The sequence below is a fragment of the Lissotriton vulgaris genome, chromosome 3_1 (assembly GCF_964263255.1).
Source record: "Lissotriton vulgaris chromosome 3_1, aLisVul1.2, whole genome shotgun sequence".
Taxonomy (NCBI): Eukaryota; Metazoa; Chordata; class Amphibia; order Caudata; family Salamandridae; genus Lissotriton; species Lissotriton vulgaris.
In genome coordinates, this window is record NC_141689.1 from 1,641,189,069 (window position 1) to 1,641,209,208 (window position 20,140).

Here is a 20,140-nt window from a genome sequence, read left to right on the forward strand (position 1 = left end):
ATCGTCGCTACACGGCGATAAAATTATTGCCGCTAAGCCAACCTAGCGATAATTATCGCTAGTTGTTGGTAATATGCCCCTTAGATCGCAAGTTTGCTGCACTGTGCAACGAATGCATGAATTTGGTCTAGGAATGAGTATTAAAATTAGGCAATACGCAGGTTGCACTACTCCAGGATTTGCATTTCGTGTAATTACGCATAATGTTGTGCAATCTTCCTGAACGTTTGTGTAATTATGTGAAACCACATCCCTACAACAACAGGAAAACTATACCTCAAGTATTCTGTGTTACAAGATCAAAATACTTTTGAATTTTATTTCCAGTATGTCGGTGGGCCTGCAGTAGGAAAATAGAGACTTAGACTACAAGAATGCTGTACCACAGTAGATAACAACAGAGATTTATGCCTCTAGCAATCTAAACGCTACAAGGAAAGCATACATAAATTACAATAAAAACATATAGCGTTGCACAAGAAACACATACATAAATCAGCCCTCAAGCATTCTCATTTGTTTTTTGCTGTAGTGTAGCATTTTTTCCAGCCACAACATGTTTGGGGCATGATTTCCTCTTGATTTATGAGGGAAGAACTAATAAATCAAAGAGAAATCATGCCCCAAACATGTTGTGGCTGGAAGAAATGCTGCACCACAGCAAGAAATATATACATGAACTAAGCCTCAAGCATGTAACATTTTGAACACACATAAATCAGCTCCCAAGAAAGATGCACTGCAATACAAATTATAAGAGAATCAGGGGGCATATTATCAAGCCTGTGCGCTAAAATTATCGCCGCTTTATCGGCCGAAAACGGCCGATAAAGCGGCGATAATGGGCTTGATAATATGCTCTATGGAATTCCAATCGAAGCACATGTTAGATGTGAAGACATCTAACATGGGCTTCGATTGGAATTCCACAGAGCATATTATCAAGCTCATTATCGCCGCTTTATCGGCCGTTTTCGGCCGATAAAGCGGCGATAATTTTAGCGCACAGGCTTGATAATATGCCCCTTAGACCTTGAGCATGTTCCAATACACTGCAAAACAATAAGGAAATTGGTACTTGAGCATGCTATACTACACTAGAAATATAGGGAATGTAAACCTCAAGGAAACTGCACTACCCTAAGTACAATATGCACTATAGTAGGTACTGTAACTTCTTCCAGTGGCATGCAAATGACCAAACCACACACGGAGCTCTGTAGTGCACGTATTTATTCTTCAGAATGCAACTGTTAAATAACCTTACACATTTCGTCATGAACTTTATAAACCACACCCAGACACACCCATACGATTACCTCATTCTTCTACAGAGTCCATCCATCAGGGACCAGAAAGGTCCAGCTATATATATTTGAAAGACACTACATCTCCCCCTCTGTTAAATAATTAAAAAAGTTCAAATATTACACATACACACCATAGTTCCTCAAGGAGTCGTCAAGGTGCTTGAATCAGTCATCGAGCCCTCCTTGTGTGAGGTTGCTGAAACAGAGGAGCAGAGCCGGCTCTGGGGATCCAGAGGCACACATAGGAAGTGGGCTCTCTGCACTTTCAGGTGGGCAGGTCTCACTTCTGACATTTGGAGCCGACGAACATCAAGGTAGGTCCTTGAATTGTGATGAAGCTCGTGTAATGGACTGTCGAGGATGTTGCGTGGTCACCATATGTCCCATGCTCGTCACAATCCTCAGGGGTTCAGCATCAAATGGAGCATCAAACTTAAGTTTCAGTTTTTGCTTGACTAGGACTCGGTCTCTGTCCTTCAAAACCATGTCCTGAGCACATCAACGTTTATCAGCATAGGTCTTCACTCTAGACTTGTGCAAGGGATCCTTGTATGGATCTTATCCACGTCTGTCGCCCTATGAGTGGTCCTTTGCGGCAATGTGGTTCCCATGGCTCTCCCAAACATCAAGATAGCCGGGCTTTTACCTGTATTGGAATGGGGAGTTGATCCGTAAGCACAAAGGGATGAACATAAAGCCAATTTGAGATCACTTCCTTCTAGCGCAGAGTGCTGAACTACTCTCTTTAGGATGCATGTGAACCATTTTACAACATCATTTGCCTGTGTCTGATGTTTGACACGCATGTTAGTGAGAAACTCTTTAAACTCTTGGCTGTTGAACAGTAGGCCATTGCCGGACTTAAGAATGGAGGGGACACCCCTTGATACAAAAATGTAATTTACTGTCCCAAAGACTTTGTCATGTGTGGTTGACAACAGGCCTTTCACAAGGTAAAATAGTGAGTAATCATCAACAGCTACCAGTGGATGACGCCCATTGTTTAGGGGTCCAAAGAAATCAACTGCAATCCTCTCCCACACCTGCTTTCGAGAGGTCAGGCATAACTAATGGATGCTGCTTTGTTTTGAGAGATAAGCAGTTGCACAAATGACAGGCCTTTAATTCTCTTTTAACTTTGTTGTCAAGGCGTGGAAACCACACTCGGTCTCGAAGAGCTCTCTTCGTTGTGACATTCTCACAATGACCCTCATGGCCTAGTTCAATGACTCATACACTCCCTAGAATGGCAATTCTAGAACATGGCAATATAATGCCTTCTTGTGTGACAGAGAGTTCCTCGCTCACATTTTGTAATTTTTGGTATTCAAAGTCATCCATAAGAGTGCAAGTGTGTTTCTTCCAGTATTGCTGGGCCATCATGTCTTTGAGAACACACAGATCTCGATCTGTATTTGAAGCAGCAAGAATGTGCTCCACTGAAGGAGCTGTAGGTATGGTTGTCTTGACTCTAAAGTTAACATAGGTCTCAGCCCCTTTAGACTTTGTACTGTGACACTGTACTGGGACTCGTGAAAAGTAGTCAATAGGATTTTTATCTGTCCTTGGCCTATGCACAATCGTGTAATCATACGATTGCAATCACAATCCCCACCTCTCAATGCAAGAAGGCATTGTGGCTTTCTAATTCTCAAAAATAGTAAGCAAAGCTTGGTGGTCAGTGACAAAGGTGAAGTGTTTTCCATTTAGAAACACATGAAAGTGCTCATAAGCCCACACCACAGCTAGTCTTTCTTTCTCAGGTTGAGAATAAGCATGTTCCGTCTGCGACAGATTCCAACTCACCTAAGCAACAATGTGTCTTTGAGCATTGTCGTATTCACTGTCCCTGGCAAGGATCACACCTAACCCCACCGGAGTGGCATCTACTACAATTTCAGTATGAAGTTTTGGATCAAAATTGGCCAGTTCAGTAGCGTTTTCAATTGCATGCTTGATTTTCGCAAAGATTTGCTTGCATTCAGTTGACCACTTGTACACAGCGTTTTTTTTTTGTCAAGGCTCTTAACGGAGCACTGACTGTGGGAAAATCATGAATATACCTGGAACAGTAACAGGCTATGCCAAGGAAGCATCATGGCAAGGTTACATATTGTGGTGGAGTGGTGGGCGATAAGACTTGCACTGTAGCCAGATGATCTGGTGTCATCTCCTTTTTAAAGAAAATGTGCCCAAAGAATTAGAGTTTTGTTTTATGAAATTCCCATTTTTCTGCACTCAAAGTGAGACTGGCATCAGTCAACAAGGAGCATACTTGTATAAGTGCTTTGTAATGTTCTTTTTGAGTTGCCTCAAATACTAGTATATCATCAATATAGTAAAAAGCATGTGTTACAGGCCAAATTATGAAGCAAATGACATTATGAAAAAGTTCTGCAGATGATGACACCCCAAAATGTAGTCTTTTATATCTGATCAAACCAATGTGGGTCAAAAAGGTTATAATGTACCTGCAGTTATCCTCTAGTTTGAGTTGATTATACCCCTTGTTCAGATCAAGACGAAAAAATAATTTGGCACCATTCAGGTGTGTAATCATATCTGCAATGTGCTGACAGGGATGTCGTTCTCTCTCAATTGCCTTCTTAGCTCGTGTATGTTAACACAGCTGCACACAGCACCTCCATTGTACATTTTGGGCACTACCACTATGGATTAAACCCATGGTATCGGACTAGTAGAGTTTTCAATTATGTCATGCTTTAACAGTGTTTCAAGTAATTTCTCAACAGCTTCCTGCAAGTGAAAAGCAATTCGACAATGTCATTGAGTAACAGGACGAATGCCCTCATTTATATGAAGTTGCAGCTTTCCTAATTCATGAAACAATGCCGGGAACTGACTCACTATGTCTGCATGTGCATTTCTGTTATAGTTGATGGAACTCAGACCCATGTCTAGAGCAGTACTGAAAATGAGTAAATTGCACTTTACAAAGTACCCTTAAGAACATGAATTGGTGCTTGTACCTTTGTCTTCTTTTGTCGCTGGGTAGCTACTTGTGATCCTTGACTTTGCAATGGCGTAGAGGCAGCCCAGATGTATACCTTTGTCTTCAAAGGTGTAAGACGGCACCGGCAACAATTTATTCAACTTCACTGCCAGCATGATTTTTATTTATGCACCACTATTGATGATAAAAGGCATGGAATAACCATTCACCTTTAGTGTGAATGTGGGGTAATATCCAAGGGAGCATGGCTGTTTCTCATGGCAATCTTGCTGAACCCCTTCTGTGCTCATGACGAGCTCAGCTCGTCATGAGGCACAGTGCTTGTGTGCTCATGACGAGCTAAGCCGACATGGGCAGAGGTGCCATGTAGATGTTGAACAATGTTGGGCTGAGGGATGAGCCCTGGGGTACACCGCAGATGATCTTGGTGGCCTCGGAGAGGAAGGGGGGGGGGGGGGGCGGATGTTCTGTGTTCTGCCGGAGAGGAAGGAATTGGTCCAGTCTAGGGCCTTCTATTGGACCCCGTTGTCGTGGAGGCGTGTTTGTAGTGTGCAGTGGCAGACCGTGTTGAAGGTGGCTGACAGGTCCAGGAGGATGAGGGCCGCTGTTTCACCGTTATCCAGCAGGGTCCTGATGTCATCGGTGGCGGCGATGAAGGCGGTTTCGGTGCTGTGGTTGCAGCAGAACCCAGACTGGGACGGGTCCAGGATGCTGTTCTCCTCGAGGTAGTGGATCAGTTCTTTGTTGACGGTTTTCTTGATGACCTTCACCAGTAACGGGAGCAGGGAGATGGGCCAGAAGTTCTTGAGGCTCTTGGGGTCCGCCTTGGGTTTCTTGAGTAAGACGTTGATCTCGGCGTGCTTCCAGCTTTCCGGGAAGGTTGCTGTCTTGAAGGAGATGTTGATTACTTTCTGGAGATGGGGTGCAATGGCTGTGCTGGCTTTGTTGAAGATGTGGTGTGGGCATGGGTTTGACGGTGATCCGGAGTGGATGGTGTTCATGATCTCGCAGGTTTTGTCATAGTTGATGTTGGTCCAGTAGAGCAGGTGGTTGATGCGGGTGGTGGTCGATGGGGTGGAGGTCTTGGTGGTTGTCGGGGTGGTCGTGGCGTTGAAGCTGTCATGGATGCTGGCGATCTTGCAGTGGAAGAAGGTGGCCAGCGAGTCGCACAGGTCTTGCGAGGGTGGGATGTCTTTGGTGTTGGAGAGTTCCTTCACGATGTTGAAGAGCTCTTTGCTGTTGTGTGCGTTGTTGTCTAGGCGGTCTTTGTATGAGGCCCTTTTGGCAGCTCTGATGAGGTGATAGTGTCGGCGGGTGGCGTTCTTGTGGGCCGCGTGGCTGTCCGGTGTTCATTCTCAGAGCCAGTTCTTCCCCAGTTTTCGGCATGTTCGTTTGGAGGCCTGGAGGTCTTCGGTGAACCAACTGGCTTTCTTGCAGGTGTGACTGTTGGAGGGTTTCTTGAGCGGGGCGAGGGTGTTGACACAGTTGTGGATTCATTTTCTGAGGTTGAGGGCGGCGGTGTCGGGGTCGGTGGGGTCGGCAGGTGGGCTCTGGGCGAGAGTGGTGGTTAACTGGTCATCGGTGACTTTGCTCCAGCAACAGCGAGGCATCCATTGGGTGCGGTGGTGCGTGGTGGACTTCTTGAAGGTAAAGTGGATGCAGCGATGGTCGGTCCGGTGGTGTGGTTGAAGGAGACGTGAGGGCTTGCGGAGAAGATGGGGTCGAATATGTGGCCGGTGGTGTGGGTGGGTGTTGTGACGCAGTGGTTTTGCTGGGCGGATGCTGGTGAAGCTGCAGGTTCGGCAGGTGAATGGTCCTTGGGTGCGCTTCGGGGTGGCCCGGTAGCAGGTGTGTTCTCGTCTGGGGTTGAGTGCGTGGAGGGTTTGGCATCATAGCAGAGTCGGTCATTGCGGCATTCGTGGGGGCCAGGGGTTCTGGCGCTGGGTGCGATCCAGGCGCGTACAGGCACAGACGGGTTTGCCTTCGGTGCACCAGCAGCGCGCCACACGATGCCCGCCTTAAGAAGGGAAGGTGGGAGGGAGGAGCAGCTGGGAGTGGGGGAGCGGCCGAAGGGGAGCTGGGGGCGGTGCCGAAGTGGGACACAGCGGCGGGAAGTGGGGCTGGCGAATGGAACAGAAGGAAAAACGGGCATAACACGCAGGGGGGACAAAGAAAGAGGAGGAGCAATAACTAGCACTGAAATACACAATTTCCAAAAGGCAATAACAGTCACAAGCAAAGCAAACCTAAGGCCTTGAACTCCCTCAGGAGCAGCGGCAGCTGGGCAGTGACACAGGCGCAGTCAGGTGGAGCAGTGAGGTGCGACCTGCCTGGACGGGGACTCAGCAGCCTACTACGGAGAGGAGAAGCTGCAGGGAGAGTGCAGGCCTATGACCGAAGTCAAGGTCTTACGAGCGTCCCCCGCAGGGGTTTGCATTTTATAGGGGAGGGGAGGGAGGATCAGCTGGGAGGTGGGAGAACGGGCCCGGGTAGAGGGGCGGGCCTCAGTGGCGAGAACGGGGGAAGCTCGAGGTGGCGGGCACAGATGGGGAGGGAATCAGAGAAGTTAACAAGAAACAAAATAAGAACGAAGACAGATGCAAGAAACTGAGTAAAAACTAAGGCAGATGCAAGAAACAAAGTAAAAGCGAATACAGATGCAAGAAACAAAATAAAAACAAAGACAGATGCTGGAATTAGCGGCACACAGAATCTCAAAACAAGTAATACATTTAGCCCAAGTTAACAAAACCTTGGAGGCAGCAGCCTCGAACACCAAGGGTTGGGGACTCTGCAGGCAGCGACGGAGAGCAGGAGCTGTGGGGAGAGTGCAGGCCTATGACCGAAGTCAAGATCTTATCTACGTGTGGAAAGGAGAATCTGCATTGGAAACACAATTTCTTTTTTCTCTTAGACATCATTTTATGGCGATTGAACTTCTGTCTCTGCTTACTTTTTACGTTTAATGCTGATTCACTCTGGATTACTCCAGCTTTCTTATCTCATCGGAAGGCCCAGAAAGGCAACCATTGGTGACTCTGAGACAGATGGTATTAGACAAGTCATCCTTAGGGGGTCTTCCCCCAATGTTTTTGCCTGCTTGCTTCCTCTTTTTGCTGTGTCGTATTGTTGGCCTTAGGACTCTGAGCACTTTACCACTACTGACCAGTGCTAAAGTGCATGTTCTTCTACCCTAAACATGGTGACATTGGTACATACCCAATTGGCCTATTTGGTTTACTTGTTAGTCCCTTGTAAAGTAGTATACCATATACCCAGGGAATTAACTTAAATGCTACTAGAAGCCCTGCAGCACTAACTGTGCCACCCACACAAGCAGCCTTTCAAACCTTTCTCAGGCCTGAAGTTACCGGGTGGTTCATGCAGTTTGTCGACATTTGAAACTACTTGCCAAGTTTTAAACTCCCCATTTATTATACATGCGTCACTCCTACGGTGGGCCCTAGATAGCCCTTAGGGCAGGGTGCTGGGTAAGTAAAGAGTAGGACAAGTACTTTTAAGTTTTACATGTCCTAGTAGTGACAAACAGCTAAATTTGTTATTCACTACTGTGAGGCCTACTCCTGTCATAGACTAACATTGGGAATTCCTTAGCAAGCAAGCATTTGTATTTGTATAGCGCACTACTCACCCGGAGGGTCTCAAGGCGCTTGGGGGGGGGGGGGGGGTCCGCTACTGCTCGAACATCCAGGTCTTGAGTTTCTTCCTGAAGGAGAGGTGGTGTTGGGTCAGGCGGAGGTGGATGGGGAGGGAGTTCCACGTCTTGGCAGCCAGGTAGGAGAAGGATCTTCCTCCTGTTGTGGCTCTTCGGATGCGGGGAACGGCGGCGAGGGCGTGGCTGGTCGATCGCAGCTGGCGTGTGGGAGTGTAGAAGGTAAGGCGGTCGTTGAGGTTTTCTGTTGTCGGGTCTCTGCGCCAGGCTTTCTCGAAGGCACGGAAGTTCTTCTTGGAGCTCATGAGTTCGTCGGTGAACCAGGTTGCTTTCTTGTTGCCGGGTGTGACGGGGGGTCTCCAGTGGAGCGAGGTCGTCTGCGCAGTTGGTGATCCATCTTGTGAGGTTGTTGGTGGCTTGGTTGGGGTTCGCTGAGCTGGCGGGAGGGTTCTGGCTCAGGGATGTGGCTAGCTGGTCGGTGGTGATCTTGTTCCAGCTTCTGCGGGGAACCTGTTGTGGGTGGTGGTGGAGCGTGGTCCTTCTGAAGCTGAAGTGGACGCAGCTGTGGTCTGTCCAGTGGAGTCCGGTGGCGTGGCTGAAGGAGATGTCCTTGGTGGAGGAGAAGACGGGGTCAAGCGTGTGGCCGGCGCAGTGGGTGGGGGTGGTCACCAGTTGCTTGAGTCTGAGGTTGGCGAGGTTGTCCAGCAGGGTGGTGGTGTTGCTGTCGTTGTTGTTCTCTAGGTGGAAGTTGAGCTCCCGTAGGAGGATGTAGTCAGCGGAGGCGAGGGCGTGCAGGCTGATGAAGTCTGCGATGTCTTCGCTGAATTGTGTGCGCGGTTCCGGGGGTCTGTAGATGAGGGTGCCCCTGAAGGTGGTTTTGGGGTCGGTGTGTATCTGGAAGTGCAGGTGTTCAGCGGCTGTGAGGATGTCGTCGGAGTTGGTCGTGATGCGGATGGTGTTCTTGTGGACGATGGCAATGCCTCCTCCTGTCTGGTTGATGCGGTCCTTCCGGGTGATCTTGTATCCGTCCGGGATGGCGATGGCGATGGCGATGTTGGGCGCTGAGGAGGCGTTCATCCATGTTTCCATGAGGAAGGCGACGTCTGGAGATGTAGAGTCTAGGAGGTTCCAGAGCTTCACGGCGTGTCTGTGGACGGAGCGGGTGTTGAGCAGGATGCACTTCAGGTGGTTGCTGCTGGGGGTCGGCTTGGCGGGTGCGGTACAGGTCCGGATGCAGGAGAACTTGCAAGATTGGCAGGTGAAGGGTCCGTGGGTGCGTCCTGGGGTGGCTCGGTGGCAGCCGGGGATTCGGCCGGTGTTGAGTGAGTTGAGGGTGGCTGTGTCGTAAGTCCGGCGGGTGGGCTGGCCTCTTCGGGGGACAGGGGTTCTGGCATTGGGCGCGGTCCAGGCGCAGATGGGCGCAGACGGGCTTACCTTTGGCGCGCCTTTGGCGCACAATCGGCGCTCTCGCTGCGCGTACGCATGCACTCTGCCATAAATGGAGAGTGGGGGGGGGGGGGCGGGGCGAGGGAGGAGTAGCTGGGAGGCGGGAGCGGGGTGGCGAGTGGGGGGGAACGATGCGGTGATGCTAGAGGGAGCGGGGGTGGGGCCACTGGGGAGCAGCGGCAGGGAGCGGGGTGGGGCAGCGGCACCGAGGTGCAGGGGAGAACTGGAGCGACAAGGGGCAACAATAACCAACACGAGGAGGGACGAGAAAAACAGCAATGAAACAATACAGAATACAATGTGAAAAAACGAAGCAGGCACAGAGGGAAAGTCAGGGGCAGGGGGCCAGACCTAACAGGGGCACAAGACTACTCTTGGCAGCGGCAGCGGGAGGAGAACGGCCACACTCGGGGTGGGCCACGTGGCAGGAGGAGCGACCGGACTGACATTTAAGCAGTAATTCTTGATTAAAAAGGAGTAGCTACATCATGTTTCCTATCTTTTGAAAGGTAATGATAACTCCTCTTTACTGGTAAATTTGGATTTAACATTACTGTTTTATAAATACTACTTTTAGGAAGTGGACATTTCTCTGCTCTTACTGCTCTGTGTGCTTTGCAGCCTCTCTCAAATACACGCCTGGGGTTGGTGACAGCTACACTTTGTGCATTCCTTCTAGACAGTCACAAACACAGGAAGGGTGGGTGTGACAGATACCTGCATTCTGATAGCTCTGCCTGGGTAGGAAGGGGGGCTGACACTTACACATAAATAAGTACTGTCCTGTTTCCTACAGAAAGGGACTATTATTTCCTATTGATAGTCTGAAGCCAGGGCTCAGAAGCAAGGAGAACCTATGCACTTCAAGGGCCTGCTTTGAAGTCACTCCCTCTTCAAAGGCACAACTGGGTATAAGTACTGGGCCTCTGACCCTACCAAGAAAGTACACTACTGGACCTGTGAAGAACTCTGCCAGGAGTAAAGACTGCTGTGCAACAAGACTGCCACCCTGCTTGACTGCTGCTCTGGTAAAACTGTTTTTCTGCATTGCTATGCTGCACTGCTGCCTGCTGATCTCTTCCTTGCTGAGGATAAGTACTGGACCCATCTCATATGAACCCAGAGTGACTCCAAGGGCTTGCTGTCTTGCCCCCGTTCTAAAGTCTCAGGGCCAGCAAAGACTTTCTACAGCTCTGCAACATCACTGGACTCTGCTATTTGTGAGTCTTGTCCTTTCAAGTGGTGCCATTCCAGTCCTGGGTCTTTGAAAGTGAGCTTCTACTGTGCAGAGCCATCAAAATCGATGCATTGAGAACTTTGCGATGACCGGAACTGACGCATTGCCCTTCGATGCTGACCCAGGAGCTGATTGACAACATTGTTTTCATGAACTCCATGGCTCGACAACAAAGTACAGCATGGCCTGACGATGACACAGTGCCTGCATCGTAAAGGGGTTCGTCAACAAACGAATCCTCGTCTGCTCGGATTAGTACTGATGCATTGAGTGTTCGATGTCAACGTTTCCTCAATCCAAGGAACTTTTTCAGCAGGACCTGCATGACACCTTAGCTGGCTTGATTTCTATTGGCCTGAAATTTGGATTCACCCCATTCCAGCATCTGCTCAAGTAACTCCTAAGTGCTATTTGCTGCTAAATACTACACTTTGATTTCATCTTTCCAAATTCATAACTCCGGTTCTACTTATTGAATTTTTGTTGTTTTGGTCTTGTGTTACTCATAAACATGAACTCTATTTTTCTAACCCTGTGAGGAGTATTTCTGTGTTATTTTCATTGTGTTACTATGTAGGTGTGTGTGTTGCACAAATACTTTACACATTGCCTCTTTAGATAAGCCTGACTGCTTTGTGCCAATCTACCAGAGGGTGAGTACAGGTTATCTTATATGTTTATTTAGCTTTCCCTGACTAGAGTGGTGGTTCCTGCTTGGAGAGGGTGCATACCTCTGTCAACCAGAAACCCCCATTCTAACATTGGTGATCAGCGGCGAGGATAGGACTTGTGTTTGTACATTACCATTGTAGTTCTGTAATTTGTGGGTTTGTGGTTCGGTCTTTCCGAACCCGTTCAATAAAGATCGTCGGAAATAGAAGACTTTAGTATCAGCGGACCGCAAATGACGAGTGTAGTATGTACAAGTGTTTTCGTCATGATCGATCAATGAGAACACTGTATATCTAGGGATTTCGTTTGAACCCTCGGGTTCCATTTTGTGAACGGCAGCCATTTTGTGTGGTTGCCCTCACATAGGCCGATGACTATGGCCGAGCGAGTCCTTGGGACACGTACACTTTAGCTGACTTTTGAATGAACTGGCCGAACTGACTCCCTTGCCTGAGGCTGATTTCGCTGAGCCTGTTCCTTGTTAAGCAGCTGGTCAGATAAGATTCAAAGAGCAGGACATGCCGAAGTTTACAGTACACTGCACCCACCTTCTATCTTACTTCCAATCTGTTTCTGCTCCTTCCTTTACAACATAATCACTGATTTGGGCTGAGGTTTTACGATGGGTTTGTCAGGCCTGATCGAGCAAGTTATTGGAATGTGCTTGGTCATTTCCGGTGGGCTGGACAACGGAAAATGGGATTGTCGTCATGCGCTACTTTTAAAATATCATCCTGTGATTGGTTGGTTTGTATGTAATTGATGCTAGCCTGGAATGTGATTTTTGGCATAAAAGACCATGCTCTTCTCATTGAAATTGTGCAGTCTCTAGCGAACCACCCGTGTGTGCTTCGTAGACCTCTGTTCCTGGTTGCAGCCAATAAACTTTGGTCTTTGACGTCATCAAGAAGTGTCCCGTGTCTCTGTTTGCCAAGGCAGGGGAACTCAAAGGCATCGGGCGTTTTCCCTGACGCCGCTGCGTTCTAAAACCCGGTCCTTCAGTTGGCGCCCAATGTGGGGCGACTTCAGCGGTACCGGTCCAAGCCCGAAGATCGTGAGGAGCTTTGTGTGGAAATTCTGGAGGAAGGCCTGCCACTTCATCGACCCCTGTATGTCGTCGTGGTCCGAAAGTCTTTGCTGCGAGGTTCCCCGCTTTTCGACGGCTACGAAGGACAGCTGCCCTGACTGTCGCCCTGTCTTGGAGCCATAGACAATTTGTAGAGCGAGACGATAGACGGGTCTTCTAGTGACGCCATCGACATTTCAGTTAAGTATGAGTGGAGCGTCTCCCAGTCCTTAGTTTGTTTTGGTATCCCTTCGAGGATCGCTTTGATTTGGTACCTGCAGGCCCCAAAGCCAAGGGACTCGTGTATTCACGAGACTATCGTTTTGAGATTTCCCTTGAAGTTTGAAGCTAGACTAGTGAGCGAAGATGCCTGGTTTTAGCACACTTGGAAAGATATTTGGTTGTGGTCATTCTAGGGATTCCCGATTGGAGGATTCGTGTCCGGTTCCTCCGATTGGAACTCCGACCTATGAACTTTATGTGAAGCATGGTGTGGGCCCCATTGGACATAATGATATCTGGGTAAAATATAAGAGGAAAGACGGTGCCCTACAGTGGCCCCGTTATGGTAGTTTTGAAACAGAGATTTTAGACAATCTCGAAGTTAAATTGTTCAAGAAGAAAGCCCGGCCGGCAATATTTGACTCTTTCCGCATATGGCGAAAAGAAGCCAAACAGAAAGAAATGAAGCTAGCGAAGAAGAATAAAAGATAACGAGGTTTGTCAATGGTGCAAGCTGCTATAGCGTTTAGGGATAATGAGGAAGAGCAAGAGAGCGAACAGATGCTCAGGGTTAGGAAGTTAGCGGTAGAGAAGTGCTACCCAGTTTTGCTGTCTACAGAGCAGGAAAAGAAGAAAGATCTTGTGACAGATCCTTTAATGTCACATCTATTGAGTTCGCCACCCCCTTATGCACAGAATGCTACGGCACCACTGCCGCCAGTTGTAGCTGTGCAACCTCCGGTTGTTTTGCCACCTATGATTCCTCCACAGCCAGCTCCTTTTCCGTTGGCTACTATTCCTTTGGCGCAGCCTTCTCAAGGGCCGCCAACCTTGCCTCCTCCTTCGTCTGCTAGTCCTATACCTAACTATAATACTCCTTCTGTCCCGTCTTTGGATTCTTCTAGTATTGTTCCGTCTTCTCTTATTCTGTCACCTTCTCCTTCTACTAGACAGAGAATGACTGCTGCAGTTTCTAGTTTCTTCTCTCCTTTGTTGGGATCATTGGGTACGTCCCCTGTTGATGAGCGCAGACAATCACGTAGTCAGTTGCCTGATGCGAATGAGCGTACTGTTTTGGATCACATGGCGCGTAAATGGGTTACGTATTCTATGCAGTACGATCTTGAGGGTATTATGGATGTTTTCCTTCAATGGGAAGCACCGAAGCAACGGTACGTCTTTGAGATGATGTGTGTGTTCCTTCATGAACAATGGGTTGAGGAAGTAGGTAAAGCTCCTTTTGAGCTGTATCGAATACGTTCCGAATTTACGAAAGGGACCGTTGTGGGTTCTCATGATGTTGGGAAAGCAGTTGTGATGTTATTGTCATTTCGTAGTGACACTCCTTCTGAGCGCCTGTTTGAGCCTGATTCGTCAGTTTGGAGAGCAGTGCGTCAATATCCGATGCGTGAGGTTCCTCCAGTTTGGAGACCTGCTGACGCAAATGCTAATCCACCTGTTGTTGCACACTTTCAGCGTGTTTTGGTACATGTTCCTTGGAAGCGTGCTGAAGTCTTAGCGCTTAAGCAGACTTTGCCTGATCTGCAAAAAATCCAACGGGATATTATAAGGAGCTGACTCAGACTGTGGGTTCGTGTGACATGAATTTGGCAGATATAGATATGTTGTTTGGGAATGTTGTTCCACAGCCTATTTGGGGTAAGATTCGTCATACGGATCATGCACAGGAATTAGGTGACACATGGGCACACCTTAGAGTTGCCAATAATAGACAAATAGGTGGCGCTAAGCCTGAGGATTCGATTACTGAACTTCCTGGTAGGATTATTAATTTAATGAAGACTTTGATGCCTGAAGTGCGTGTCAATTGGGATAAGTTGTCTGCGTGCAAGCAGAAGAAAGATGAAACGGTGTCCGACTTTTTCACGCGGTTTGAAGAGACCTTTGTAGACCACAGTGGTCAGGACATGACTACCGAGGGTGGCCAAAGATTGTTAGTTGACAAATTCGTACATAATTTGCTTCCCGAGTTGTGTAGTAAGTTGAAAGAGTGCTTGGGCTGTTTCCACATCAGCGCAGATTTTACCTACGGCCCAGTACTATGAAAACAGGCACAAAGATGAGCTAGAGAAAGTGGATAAGAAGACTAAGGAATTGAAGACAAAAGTTCTTCTACAGCAAGCTTATCCACCCCCTACTAATAATCAACGCGATTATCAGCAGACTAAACAATTTCCGAGAAACTCACAAAGGAGCGAGTCTTCTCAACAGCGTTTTCCGTATGGGCCAAATCAGTGTGCCTACTGCAAAGAAGAGGGTCATTTCAAGAATAGTTGCCCGGTTTTGTTACAGCGCACAAATGGTGCTTCTGGTGTGAGAGGTCGAGGTGCTCAACAAGCGCCTAGAGGTAGAGGTCGTGGACAGAACGTACGTTCTTTGCCTCCACAGAGTTCAATGAATAGTTTTGATCAACAGACTGTTTCATCTGGTAGGACAGCTCAGTACTATATGGACGATTACTATGTCGAAGGTGAGGAAGTGAATGGTGATGATTGCTAGGACAGCCATAGACAAAGAGAGGGAGTTGTTTCAGTTCCAGTAGATCAGAGTGGACCCTATGTCGAAGTGATTGCATCAGGTGTGTCAGAGCCTTTTCTGTTGGATACTGGTGCTGCAAAGAGTTCTATTATGCACTCTAAACTCCCTGGCGCACCTTTGTCTGGCTTAAAGAATGTTTCAGTAGGTTTTTCTGGTGCCCCGGTTACGAATCCGATTTCTAGTCCTTTGTCTCTTTCTGTTGGCTCTTGTGAATTTGAAGCACCCCTCATCTTGACGACAGGTTGTGGTGAGAATTTGTTGGGATTGGATTTGCTAAAAAGGTAGTATGCAACGTTGTATTGTTCTCCGTCAGGAGTACATATTACATTTGGTAAGAGAGTGATCTCTCCGATGTATTTGTCTAAAGATCGACTTCCACCTGAATTGTCTTCTCTCCCTGATTCTCTTTGGGCTACTGGTCCGAATGATGTAGGCCTTTTGGAGATTCCGCCATATGTTGTAACGTTGAAAGCGAATGTTAAGTTGCCGCGTGTTCCACAGTATCGTATTTCGAGTGATGGTGAGCGAGCACTTTTAGCGATCATCTATGATCTGATTGAGAAGGGTGTGATCGAGGAAACGAGAGGTAATGTGTGCAATAGTCCGGTTTTGCCTGTCTTGAAGAGGACAGATTCTTCACAGCCTCCTGTATATAGGTTCGTGATCGATCTTCGCGAGGTGAACAAGATGGTTGTTCCACAATTTCCTGTTGTGCCTGAAATCACTGCTTTGTTGACTCTGATTCCGGCTACAGCCACATGGTTTTCGGTGATTGACTTTAAGAATGCTTTCTTCAGCATCCCGATTGCCGAGGAGAGCAGAGATATTTTTGGATTCTCTGTAGGAGGACGAAGTTTCCGCTTTAAGCGCGCTCCTCAAGGCTACTCTGAGAGTCCATCGATTTATAGCCAAGCTTTGAAAGTCAACTTGATATTTCGATTTTACCTGATGGTGCAGCTCTTATACAGTATGTGGATGACTTGTTAGTTGCGGCTGATAATGAAGAGATTTGTAAAGAGGCTACTTTGTCGCTGTAATGCCACTTGTCTGGTTTTCATCACAAAGTTTCTCTCTCCAAGTTGCAATATTGTCTACAAGAAGTAACCTACTTAGGTCACCTCTTATCGAAGGAGGGAAGGAAACTGACCCCAGAAATAATTCAAGCTATTGCGAAAATGAGTATGCCTACAACACAGAGAGAAGTACATGCCTTTTTAGGTATTACGTCGTATTGTAGACAGTGGATCCCTAATTTCTCCTTATTAGCGAAGCCTTTGATAGCTCTTACTGTTAAGGATACTCCAAATCCTATTCCTTCGACTGACGAATGTCAGAAGAGCTTTTCAGAATTACGCAATGCGTTGTGTGCGGCTCCTGTGTTGGGTACTCCCGACTACAGTAAGCCTTTTACATTGTATGTTCATGAGAGAGAGGGATGTGCATTGTCAGTGTTGACTCAACAGTTCGGCGATAAGCAACGTCCATGTGCTTACTTTTCGTCGACTTTGGATCCGGTAGCTAGAGCGTTGCTGAGTTGCTTGAGAGCTACAGCAGCAGTGGCTGTTTCTATTCGACAGTCTGCTGGTTTGGTAATGAACAATACGTTGATCGTAATGGTTCCACATGCAGTGGATACCTTATTGAACCGTACCAAGACACAGCATTTAACTAGTGCTCGGTTGTCGGGTTACGAATTGACACTCTTAGCAAGTCATGTGCATATAAAGAGATGCAACACGTTGAATCCAGCCACGTTGTTGCCGATTTTAGCTGAGACAGATAATGACACAGAACAACATGATTGTTTCCTTAGAACTGAGGAAGAAACGAAAGGGAGGATAGACCTTAGGGATACTCCTCTTCCAGAGTGTGATGGTACTTTGTGGGTTGATGGTTCGTGTTTTAAGCTGCCGAATGGTGATACGACTGCGGCATATGCTGTCACAAACTGCGAGAAATGTGACGAGCCGAATGTATGTTGCAGGTTCAGCGAGATGGGTTCCAGATGGAAGTATGGGTGAAGATACGGTTGAGAGTGTGAAATCCATTCAAGCTGAAGCTACAGAGAAAGAGTTGAATGAATGGAGAGAAAGTAAGGGTAGATTGGATTTGAATGGCTGTTGGACTGATTTGTCCGAGCATCAAAGATGGTTATTACCTGATGCGTATGTGCTTCCAGTGGTTACAATGGCTCACAGGATGGCACATATCAGTGTGAAAGGGATTTGCAAGTTGTTGGCTCTGGTTTGGCACAATGCGGGAATTCCTAAGTGTGCACAGAATTTGGTTAAGAACTGTATGGTGTGGTTGATGTATAATCCTGGTAAGGGAATCCCAACACCAGCTGGTCATTTTGCTCCCCCTATGTATCCGTTCGAGGCTTTGCAGCTAGATTTCATCCACATGGAGAGGTGCAACAACCTGAAATATGTATTAGTGGTTGTTTGCCTCTTTTCTAGATGGGTGGAAGCTTACCATTTGAAGGACAATACTGCCTTGTCCACAGCGAAAGCCCTTATCAAAGAATTCTTTCCCAGATTTGGTTTGCCGAGAATTATCTGGAGTGACAATGGGAGTGAATTTGTGGGTCAAGTGATGAAGAGAGTATGTGATGGATTAGGGATTAGGCAGAAGTTCCACGCTGCAAATCGCCCCCAATCAGCTGGTTTAGTCGAGTGCTATAATGGCACTTTGAAATTAAAGTTGGCCAAAATTCAAGCGAGTTCTGGTTTACAATGGCCAGATGCTTTGCCTTTAGCCCTATTGTCCACTAGAATGACTGTGCATTCGCGAATGGGTTTGAGTCCGTATGAGGTCATGTTTGGTCGCCTGGCGAATATTTGAGGTGTGCCAAGACCGACAAGGTTTAGTGATCTTGAATACCCTGTGTTGCTTGATTACTTGCACGAACTGACGGCTAAACTGCATGTCTTACATCAACAGGTATATGATAGTCTGCCACAGGCTTCCGGAGATCCAGGTCACGCCATTGAACCCGGTGACTGGATTTTCATCAAGACCTTTCAGCGGAGCAAGAATGAGCAGCCCCGCTGGACAGGACCGCACCTAGTTCTCCTGTCTACACGTTCTGCAGTTCGAGTGCAAGGCAAGAAAAACTGGATCCACGGCGTACACTGCAAACGGGCTCCTTTGCCCCTACCGTATGACCGGTGGGTCCAGGAGGGACTCCCAGACTCTGAAACAGAAACTGTGCCACGTTTTTTGCCATTCAGCGATGCCTGTTTGATTGGTACGAACACTGAGAAAGAAAGTGATTATCTTTTACAAGAAGCTGTGCCTCCTTTGAATCGATTGAACACTACTGAGCCTGAGCTCCGATTTAAGGAACAGACATTGCCTGAAAGAGATCGTTATAATTTGCGACCAAGAGTCGTGGGACTAATAAAGAATAAATGAAGTTTTTTATGATTTTTCTATTTGCAGGTTAACTCTCCACCGAGGATCTACTCATTTTTGTTTTTCGAACCGCCATCTGGGTTCAGCTGTAGGGTCGGGGTAGACAAGTCTTTGGAGTGCAAGCCCGAGACACTAGGTCGAAGGTTCTGGTTGGCCTAAGGTAGTTGCCCTGGGTTGACAGAGGCATTCCTTAGCATAGAACACCCTACCGCCGCGAGCAGCATATTTAGTTAGGATGGATTTCTTCGAGTTGGAGAGACCTGTAGAGACAATGAATTTTAGGGAAAAGATATGCAAACTGATCACACGGAAGAGATTTTTAATACTGTGCTTGTTTTTGTTATTGAGTTTAATGATATTTTTAATTGGTTATGTGACATTCTCTTTTAAAGTGACGTTTATTCCCACTGTGCAACCTACACCTCCACCCACTATTTCTTCTCATTTTTTTTACCCTCTGCCCGAACATGAAATAGTCAGAAGAATGGAATTCGCTAAAAATTCCTTTATTCAACTTTTGCACCAACACCAGTTAGTTATGAACACAACAAATTGTTGGATTTGTGGCCTAATGCCCCATATGACTGGTAAAGGTATTCCGTACTTGGTTTTGCCTTTCAGCCTTAATGGTTCTATTTGGGCATACAGAACTATGTTCATCTATGCCCATAGTGTCTATCCCCTATGTTCACCAAAGGATAATCCGATGGATAGTGCTTTATCTAGAGGCATAGTCGACATGGTCAAAGGGACTAATGCAGTTGAGACTATTCCGAAAGATGAGAGACAACCATATAGTGGTTGAGACGTTACTGGATATGGAGTTGATCTGAGTGTTAACCAGCGAGCGACAAGTTCCCCATAGATTTAGATAGTGCCCCATCAGGTTCGCTATTGTCTGCAGGGTAATGGCAAGAATCCGAAAGCTCAGTTAGGGAAGAGTGTTTGCACTGAGACTTATGTATTTACGTCTCAGACTTCCCCAGCGTTCCTAGCAGCTAAGGGTACTTATTTTGTCTGTTATGACAAAGCGTATACATGGTTGCCCCGTGACTTTTCGGGCACGTGTTTCATTTAGTTCCTGTTGCCTCCCACTTTTACAGCTGGGGCAGATTACCATAAGACGAGAGTTGCTAGAGGTGTCTTGAGGCAGGAAGACAACGCAGGGCAAGAGTTGGGAGATTTCTTTACGGGTATTCTGCCGTTCTGGGGACCGATGGCTAACAGCAGGAACATTCGCCAGTTGACGAGAGTGGTAGAGTCCACCATCGTTGAAACTGCCGGTGCCCTTAGTAACTTGACTGCTTAGCTTCAATCGGATCGACTTATGACACTTCAGAATAGAGTTGCTCTTGATGTCATACGTGCAGACCGAGGTGGAGTATGTAAGCTGATTCAATCAAGCTGCTGCGTTTTCATTCCAGACAACGCTCCGTCAGTCTTTGAAGCCATTTCCAGATTGCATAAGATCTCCGATTCTGTACATATAGACAAGGGAGATTGGTCGTTGATGGGATGGTTTTGGGGATTGATATCCACGTGGGGATGGAAGATTCTGATGGTC